The sequence below is a fragment of the Choloepus didactylus genome, chromosome 12 (genome assembly GCF_015220235.1).
Source record: "Choloepus didactylus isolate mChoDid1 chromosome 12, mChoDid1.pri, whole genome shotgun sequence".
Classification (NCBI taxonomy): domain Eukaryota; kingdom Metazoa; phylum Chordata; class Mammalia; order Pilosa; family Megalonychidae; genus Choloepus; species Choloepus didactylus.
In genome coordinates this window covers 51,814,031-51,822,671 of record NC_051318.1, presented here as the reverse complement: position 1 = coordinate 51,822,671, position 8,641 = coordinate 51,814,031, and the positions used below count along the sequence as shown (strand labels likewise).

At 35.3% G+C, this 8,641-nt stretch overlaps 1 pseudogene; it reads left to right on the top strand.

Annotated features, from left to right (window-relative positions):
• Nucleotides 1–3,737: 3,737 nt before the first annotated feature.
• LOC119506840 lies at nucleotides 3,738–7,358 on the top strand (annotated as a pseudogene).
• Nucleotides 7,359–8,641: the final 1,283 nt, after the last annotated feature.

The following is an 8,641-nucleotide window of genomic DNA, read 5'->3' as shown; positions in this document are numbered from 1 at the left end:
CTGGTTGGTTTGTACAGCTTAGAGTGAAACCCTGATACATCCCAGAGTAATTTGGGCAGAGAATATAAAATATTTACAAAGTCCCCCTGAGGTCCTGGGGGAAAATGTGGCAACATTAGTTTCTCCACCTGGGGAATTCCTGATAGACTAGCAAGCATTGGGGACTACCATGGTAGTAGGCCAAGTCCTCAATCTTGGGGATTGCCCTTATGAAGCTTGTTACTGCAAAGGAGAGGCTAAGCCTACTTATAATGGTGCCTAAGAGTCACCCCCAGAGAACCTTTGTTGTTGCTCAGATGTGGCCTGTCTCTAAGCCCACATAGCAGGTAAACTCACTACCCTCCCTCCTACATTGGACTTGACTCTCAGGGATGTAAATTTCCCTGGCAATATGGAACATGATTCCCGGGGGTGCACCTGGACCCAGCATTGTGAGATTGAGAAAGCCTTCCTGACCAAAAAGGGAAAGAGAAATGAAACAAAATAAAGTTTCAGTGGCCAAGAGATTTCAAATGGAGTTGAGAGGTCACTCTGTAGGTTATTCTTATGTATTATATAGATATTCCTTTTTAGTTTTTAGTGTATTCAAATAGCTAGCATACCTGAAACTGTTGAACTGCAATCCAGTATCCTTGATTCTTGAAGATGATCACATAACTATAAATCTTAAACTGTGTAACTGTGATTGTGAAAACCTTGTGGCTCACACTCCCTTTATTCAGTGTATGGACAAATGAGTAGAAAAAAAGGGGAACAAAAAGTAAATGAGTAATGGGGGGAAAAGACATTGGAAATGTTTTGTGTATTCTTTGCTTTTTTATTCTTAGTTTTATTTTTCAGAGTAATGAAAATTTTCAAGAAATTGTGGTGTTGAATGCACAACTATATGATAATGTGAACAATTGATTGTACACTTTGGATGATTGTATGGTATGTGAATATATCTCAATAAAATTGCATTTAAGAAACTTCAGAAACACTGGTTATCACAGTTAACATTTGTTCTACACTTTATTCATGCATCTGTCCCCACTCTCTATACCACAGTAAACAGATGTCAAAGAAAATTGGTGGCAAAGTTCTATCATGTTCTATGCTAGACATCAAACTCCTGACATCACTGAATATGATCTATGCAAGCAGTGTTTTACCTCACCCAGAATTGTAAAAATATTATAGTAGGAGTTACTTAACTGATCTGAGATTGCTTTGTCTTCTGTTCACTCAGTCATACTTGGTATTAATTTTAGCTGAATATTTTAACTTCCCTCCATTTCTCTGACTTTAAAATGAGCTTCCTTATGAGGTCCTTTCCAGTAATTGAAGCATCTTTGAGAATACAGCAGTTGATTTTATGATATAGTGCTCTAAGATACTATGGCATTTCAAAGAAATGTAACTTGTGAATTGGAATACACTATGCAACATTCATGTGTTCAACTACTTTAAAATATAAGATATTTTTCCAGTATTATCACTATTTTCATTTACCTACTTATTTCCTTATTTTTCTATTTATTATCACTCCTCCACTTGATTATACACTCTTCAAATCAGGAACGCATTCTTTAGTTCATATATTTTCAAAGCCAAGATCCTACTCTACCTGGGCCACAGTAGCCATTCAATATCATTAAGTCTCTGAGTTTTGAAGAATATGATTCAAAATTGACCTGTCATGACTTATCCAAAGGCAGAACTTAAAAAATTTATGCTCTTATTTTACTAAGTTTTATAAAAATAAAATGACTACATTTGATAGAGATTTTCACTAATAGAAAACCAATTAATTGCCAGACTTTAGGCCATTAAAAAATGTCTATTTGCAATATTAGTAATTATTTCAAGTTGTAATGTTGAATGGTAATTTAGAGGACCGAAAAAATTAAACAAGCGTTCTCTAAATACTAACTCTAGTCAGAATGAATTAGCCAGGTCCTGAGAAAATGTAACAAACTACACCTTCAAAATGGGTCAATAACTATTTTGGTGTTTAACAAAGTCTGATGTTGACTTTGGAACATTATAATAGTAATCTGATATATGAATACAAGGAGCAATGAAGTTTCAAAATTTGGAAAAAAACAAAGCTTAGCTTTCATAAGGAAAACAGTTATTAGGCAGTGATAAAATTTATTTATTTCACTTAGAAGAAAATGTCATAAGCATTATGTTGAAATCAGCATATGTAATTTCCAGTTATACTCAAATGTATATGAAGGCTATTTGTAAATTCACAATACCCATAAGGTAAAGGTGGAGTATTTACAAAGTGGAGTATTTACAGTTGTTAAAATTTAAACTTAAATTTTTAACTTAACATTTTTGGATAGGATTTGGAAAAGTCTTACTTTCTAAATTTAAATTTCTCATTTGAATTTTGAAAAAGAAATGACTTATGCCTCAGCAAATATGGTCATTCCCATGATTGGAATTCTCCCAATTCTCCATATTCTACAAATGAACATGAATTCCCTATTGAACTGCAAATCCCATTACATTAAAATAACTCATTCTTAATTGGAACTCTAGAAATAATATCCAGCTTGTAATTTTCAGGTCATAACGCATTACTACACTACTTACTCATGATGTATCATTTTCATTGGTTCCCATTAGCTACTTATTGGTTTTTAAATGTCTACATATCAGTTTTGTTCCAGTGCTATCTACTAGGTGAAGCTTTCCTGGCTTGCTTCCATGACTGAGGCCCTCCATCTTCTCTGCTGATATTGCACTTTGCATATGACACCATTCCATTAACTCTTGTAATGTGGTTATACTATGAATGCCTTCAACTGCTGTCATGCTCACATCTCCTAGGACAATTGGGCCCAGCCATACCTATTGATAGTCATGACTGATCCTAGTGGATCAATGAACAATGAACCACTGACTTAATCCTATCTCTTTCAGGAACATAGATTTGAGTCAGTTTATTATGAAGACAGATATGGTCACATGTGTGGTTGAGGCTAGACTTAACCATTTCCAACATGTAAGGCACCAAAGAAGCCACAATGAAGCAGAGGAGTCAACCTACAGAGATTTTAAGAAAGGAGCATAACTGTAGGGAATAGAAGTAATATTAAGTTATTTGTGGCATGACATGTGCCTCACGAAACTCTTAAGATCCATTAATACTAACTTCCTATATTGCATTTTCAGATTGAAATATTGTTCCTAGATGAATTTTAAGTTCATTATATTTGAAATGTCTGGACCACAAAAAAAACATGCCATGATTAAAGTGATAAAGTTTTGATATAATTGGTATGGATAATGCCCATTAATATATTGTGATAAATACACTCTAAATGTATTCATTGTAAATGTAATATATTACATTGTAAATGTAATATATTGAATTTTACATTGTAAAATTCAAGTTACTGTGGATCCTACTTATCTAAATTTCATCTGACCATTCAATCACATAGTCACTGAAAAATTTCAAACAAAACCATGTAAGTTTTCAATAGATAATATTTTCCCTTGCATGGATGCTATGATTAAAATCTAAGTGCCACTGGAAATTTAAGATTATCTGTTCTTTATTAGTTTGAAATTTTATATGCTTTGTTTTCTAATGCAAGAAAGGAAAGCTGCTAACATTTCTCAGAGAAAAAACATGTCTGCAACATAAGGACATGAGCCTCAAAGCAATATAACCTTTCATTATTCTTCCATTTCTTCACATATTTGTTTCAGTAGAATTGTCAGAAAGCATATTACATATGTTGAAACAAACTAATTTAAAAATCCCTGTGTACAAACGAGACTTAGAGAAAAAGTTACAAAACCATGAAGGGAAGGGTATAGCAGATAAGAAATGTCAGCAATTTTTTAACTTACTAGAAGATGGAAAGCCATTAATTGAACCATTGCTGATGAAGCAGCTTAAATATACCTGGCAGGTAATGGATACCAATGTGAACAGACCACTTGAAACCACAGAAATCAAGAAAGACTCAGCAATTTTGGCACCAGTTACCCTGAAGACAAGGGTATGGGACAGACTATAAGTACAAATATTTGTTGATAGCTTGTTTAAGAAGAAACCCTCTTTCCCCTCAGACTTCATAGTACATGATTATTTTCCTTACCCTAACAGAAGAAGTTTCACATTTTAAGAAACAAAGATAAAAGGTAGAGATGAGAAAACAAGTGATGCTGTCACAAAAATAGATGGAAACTTGAAAATGAAATTATAATATACAAGTCTGCCTTTGCCTTCATAGATCAGATGAATTGCCACTATTATTTTGTCCTATGGCAATAAATAGAATAAATACTACAGAGGCAAGCTGAACAAAGAGATGGTGGGTAGAAACATGGGCTCCTGGAGGCAAGTGATCTGAAATAAAGTCAATACCCCAATTTGCTAGTCAGAGCTAGCTTTATGGGAGTACAAACAGTGCAGTCACCCAGAGCCTGGAACTTAAAAGGGTTTCCTCCCTTAACTCTCTGCAGCTCATCTTGTATTTGGTAAGAAGTCTGATGGGACAACTGCAATGGAGAGGAGATTTGTGCAACATTTATGCCTGCTGTTTCTAGTCTACCTATTCACATTTACCTTTCCTCAGGAACACTAAGTTCCAGAGTCCCCACAAGGCTCAAGATTTCCACAAGACTCCAAGTGAATACAAGGTGTCTTACATCTACAACTGAGTCAATGGGGCACAGACAGTCCTGAGAAGTTTGCTTTTCTTCTGTCAGAACCAGAAATTGAAGGCAATTACATTCTAAGTATCACAAACAATGAAGAGACTATCATCCTTTCTTACTCACGTTTCTTTGCAAAGCATCCACTGAGCCTGAAAATGTTGGCAAAGAAAGGGAAAGGTAGGGCAACTCAGTTCTTTTTGCTTTCAGTCTTTCCCTACTCATGGGTAAGCCAAAGGCAGAGAATACTGGGAGAATGTGTTCATGTCCAAACATGAAGTGAAGATGTTCTAGTTTTGTGCAGTGTTTGTCCCTGTTGCAGTAAGGAAATACAGAAAGGCGCTATGAAAAACCGCAATTACAGCAATTCTGAAAGTTAAATGCTCTTAAGCTTGCATTAAAACTACACTGCATGATAAGCAGAATATGAAAATTTAACATTTACTTATTACCATATTAAATAGCAAAAGAAAACACTATGAAAAGTCAATAGAGAAACCATAGAAGAATGGGAAAAGCCATATGCTTGCCTTTTTTCCCTGCTTTTTGTACAGGAGTCCCTCCTTTTTCATTTTGTACTAGGACCTTCAAATTATGTATCAGACCCTTGTTGGAGAATATAAATGCATCAAGTAGTGTGAATCTAAAGGTTTCCATTATATTCTTTAAGCCAGAAACGTCTTACTTTAATAATTTGCCTAGAATTGTGAAAGTATGCATTTGTTTGAAACACTAGGAAAAACAATGGGAAGGCTATCTTTCGAAGAAATGTTAATGAATACTCCTTACAAATATCACAGAATTTTACCAGTAATTCATTATTTTAGTTTGGATGTCATATAGATTCCTTCAAAAAATTCTAAATTTTTGCTAAAGACATGTGTAATTTTCTATACAAGCAATATAAAAATCAACAGAAGGATAAGCAAATGACTAGACAATTTGTATTGACCTAAGAACCCCTGAAGTTTGGTTAGAATTGTTGTGAATCCATTCTTAAATTCAGTTAAGTTTTTTAAACTAATGCTATTTTTATATGCCCTTCATATTCCACTTACCACTTCTTAATATTTTAATATTCAAACATAGATGTGCATTAAACAATGTGCCTGTATATACAAGAGACCATATATGCTTGGACACCATTCCGGTATGTATGGAAAATTGCTCAGGGTTTTGTATAAACTCTTCCAAAGAAAATGGGTGTTTACTTGAACATGTTTTGTCTAGTGTTGAATTCATTTAGGAATGAATGGAATGAATTGAATGAACTGGTAAGAGACATGATGACAAGAATGTGAATATATTGCAGAAAATAAAATAGCAGTACCCTCTGAGGAAAAAAAAAGAATGAGAAATACTTTTAAGTATCAGTGTTTATTCACTTTATTGAAAGTAAAACTAGATATGATAATGCTTTCAGCAGATAGAGTGTCTCATTCTCTTCTGCAAAATAGTCAGGAAAACCAAGGGAAAAAACATGAGTGAGAATCTCTATATACCTATATTTAAAGTTTAGGAAATAATTTCTTGAAATCATTTTATAAAGCAAAATATTAAGGATAGTAAGCAAAAGCTTATTTTACTCAAACTGATGTACCAAAGGCCTAAGCCGAGCAAACTAACATCAACACACCATAGGTAACAGGTTTGACTGTCTCAATCTGGTATTTCAAAATTAGATGTAGGAATTTATGACAACACAAATATTCCTAATGCTTATAAATCCCCCAGATAATGTTTGTTATCTTTCTATAATCACGTTAACATTCTTAATGGACTTACTAGCAGATATCTCTGTATGAAATGCATAAATTCAGATATTGCTCTCACAAAACTTTTCATATCATTACTCTGAATATATTCTAGATATTTTAACATTTTAAATTGTTTTATTTACTGTTTACTACCATTCCAAATGTTTTAAGTTTCTAAATAACCTTCTAAAACAGCAGATGTGTGAATATAAATGGTAGAAGTTTGTAGATTAAATGCAATGACACCTTGAACAGACTGTTCTGTCCCTGTACACCTCTGGACGCACCACAGGCAACATCATGGACTTGGGGGATGGGGTGACCCACACTGCCCATCTGTGAGGGTTACACCCTGTCCCACATCATCCTGTGTCTGGACCTGGCCAACCAGGACCTGACGCACTACCTCAAGAAGACCCTCACTGAGCATGGCTACATCTTCACCACCAGGGCCTATCGGGGGGTCATGTGTGACATCAAGGAGAAGCTCTGCTATGTTGCCCTGGAGTTTGAGCAGGAGATGGCTATGGCTGCCTCATCCTCCTTCCTGGAGAACAGCTATGAGTTGCCTGAAGGGCAAATCATCACCTTTGGCAACAAGTGTTTCCACTGCCCCGAGGCCCTCTTCCAGCCTTCTTTCCTGGGCAGGGAATCCTGTGGCATCCACGAAATTACCTTCAACTCCAACAGGAAGTATGATGTGAACATCCGCAAGGATCTCTAGGCCAACGTGGTGCTGTCTTGTGGGACCCCCTCCCCCATATATCTGGGCATCACCGACAGTTTGCAGAAGATCGCTGTGCTGGGGCACAGCACCAAGAAGTTCAAGTTCATCACCCACCCCCACCCTGAGCCAAGTACTCCATGTGGATCAGTGGATCTATCCTGCCTCGCTGTCCACCTTTCCAGCAGATGTGGATCAGCAAGCAGGAGTAAAAGGAGTCCAGCCACAGCAGGTGCTTCTAGGCAGACTGTTAGTTGCATTACACCCTTTCTTGACAAAATCTAACTTGCACGAAAAACAAAATGAGATTGGCATGACTTTATGTTTGTTTTTTCTGTTTTGTTTTGTTTTTTTGGTGCTTGACTCAGGATTTAAAAACCAGAACAGTGAAGGTGACAGCAGTCGGTTGGGGCAAGCATCCCCAAAGTTCTACGGATGTGGCCGAAGGCTTTGATTATACATTGTTTGTTGTTAGTCATTCCAAATACAATGAAATGCACTGTTACAGGACATTCCTTGCCTTCCCACAAGCCACCCACTTCTCCCCAAGGAGAACAGCCCAGTCTTCACCTACATTCACACCAGGGAGTGTGAAAGCATGGCTTTCATGTAAATTATGTCAAATTATTATTTTTTTTTAAAGCTCTTCCACCTTAATACTTATTTTTTACTTTGAATGGTCAGCTATTATGAACCCCCTTCCTCTTTGTCTCCTAACTTTAGATGTATGAAGGCTTTTATTCTCCCTGGTATTTAGTCATGTTACAGAGGCATCCAGGGCTTATCTGTACACTGACTTGAGACCAGTTCAATAAAAGTACATACCTTAAAAAAAAATTAGAAATTTACATGCTATTATATATACCCATGCTTCAAAGCTACTTACAAAAGCTAATATAGTTTCCATTTTGGAAATTCCATACTGCTCTTTCATTATCCTGGACAATTGACAATTAGTTTTGGATTACGAAATGTTCCAAAATTTAGGACTTGTAGATAAACAGCGGTAAAAAATTATATGAAGCTACTTAAAAGTTGATGTGTATACAATACTCAGTATATTTAGAAGGTAACCTTAGTTATGTTATTTTTAAAATAACCAAAGGATAAAATACCTCATGAACTTTCTTAGATAACAAATATTTAACATTAAATTTAATCTAGTAATTATATCTTTGTAGATAATGCCAAAATTATATTATTCTTTGAAAGCTAAAAGCGGAAGGAGTGAGACAACTGAATTAACTAGTATGAAAAAAGTCACTTCAATTTAAAAATATGGATTTAATGTAAATTCTGAAACATCTTAAAATATCCATCTTTACCAGGAGATAAACACATATGCTAAGAAAGTGAAAAAACAATGAATGTAATTCAGTGCTGGGACCTGGAAACCTAACTTTCATTTCACTTCCTTCATAGTTTATGTAAAATAACAGAACTTCATTTGTGTTTCAAAAGCATATATAATGTGAGATATGAAAATGACATTTGC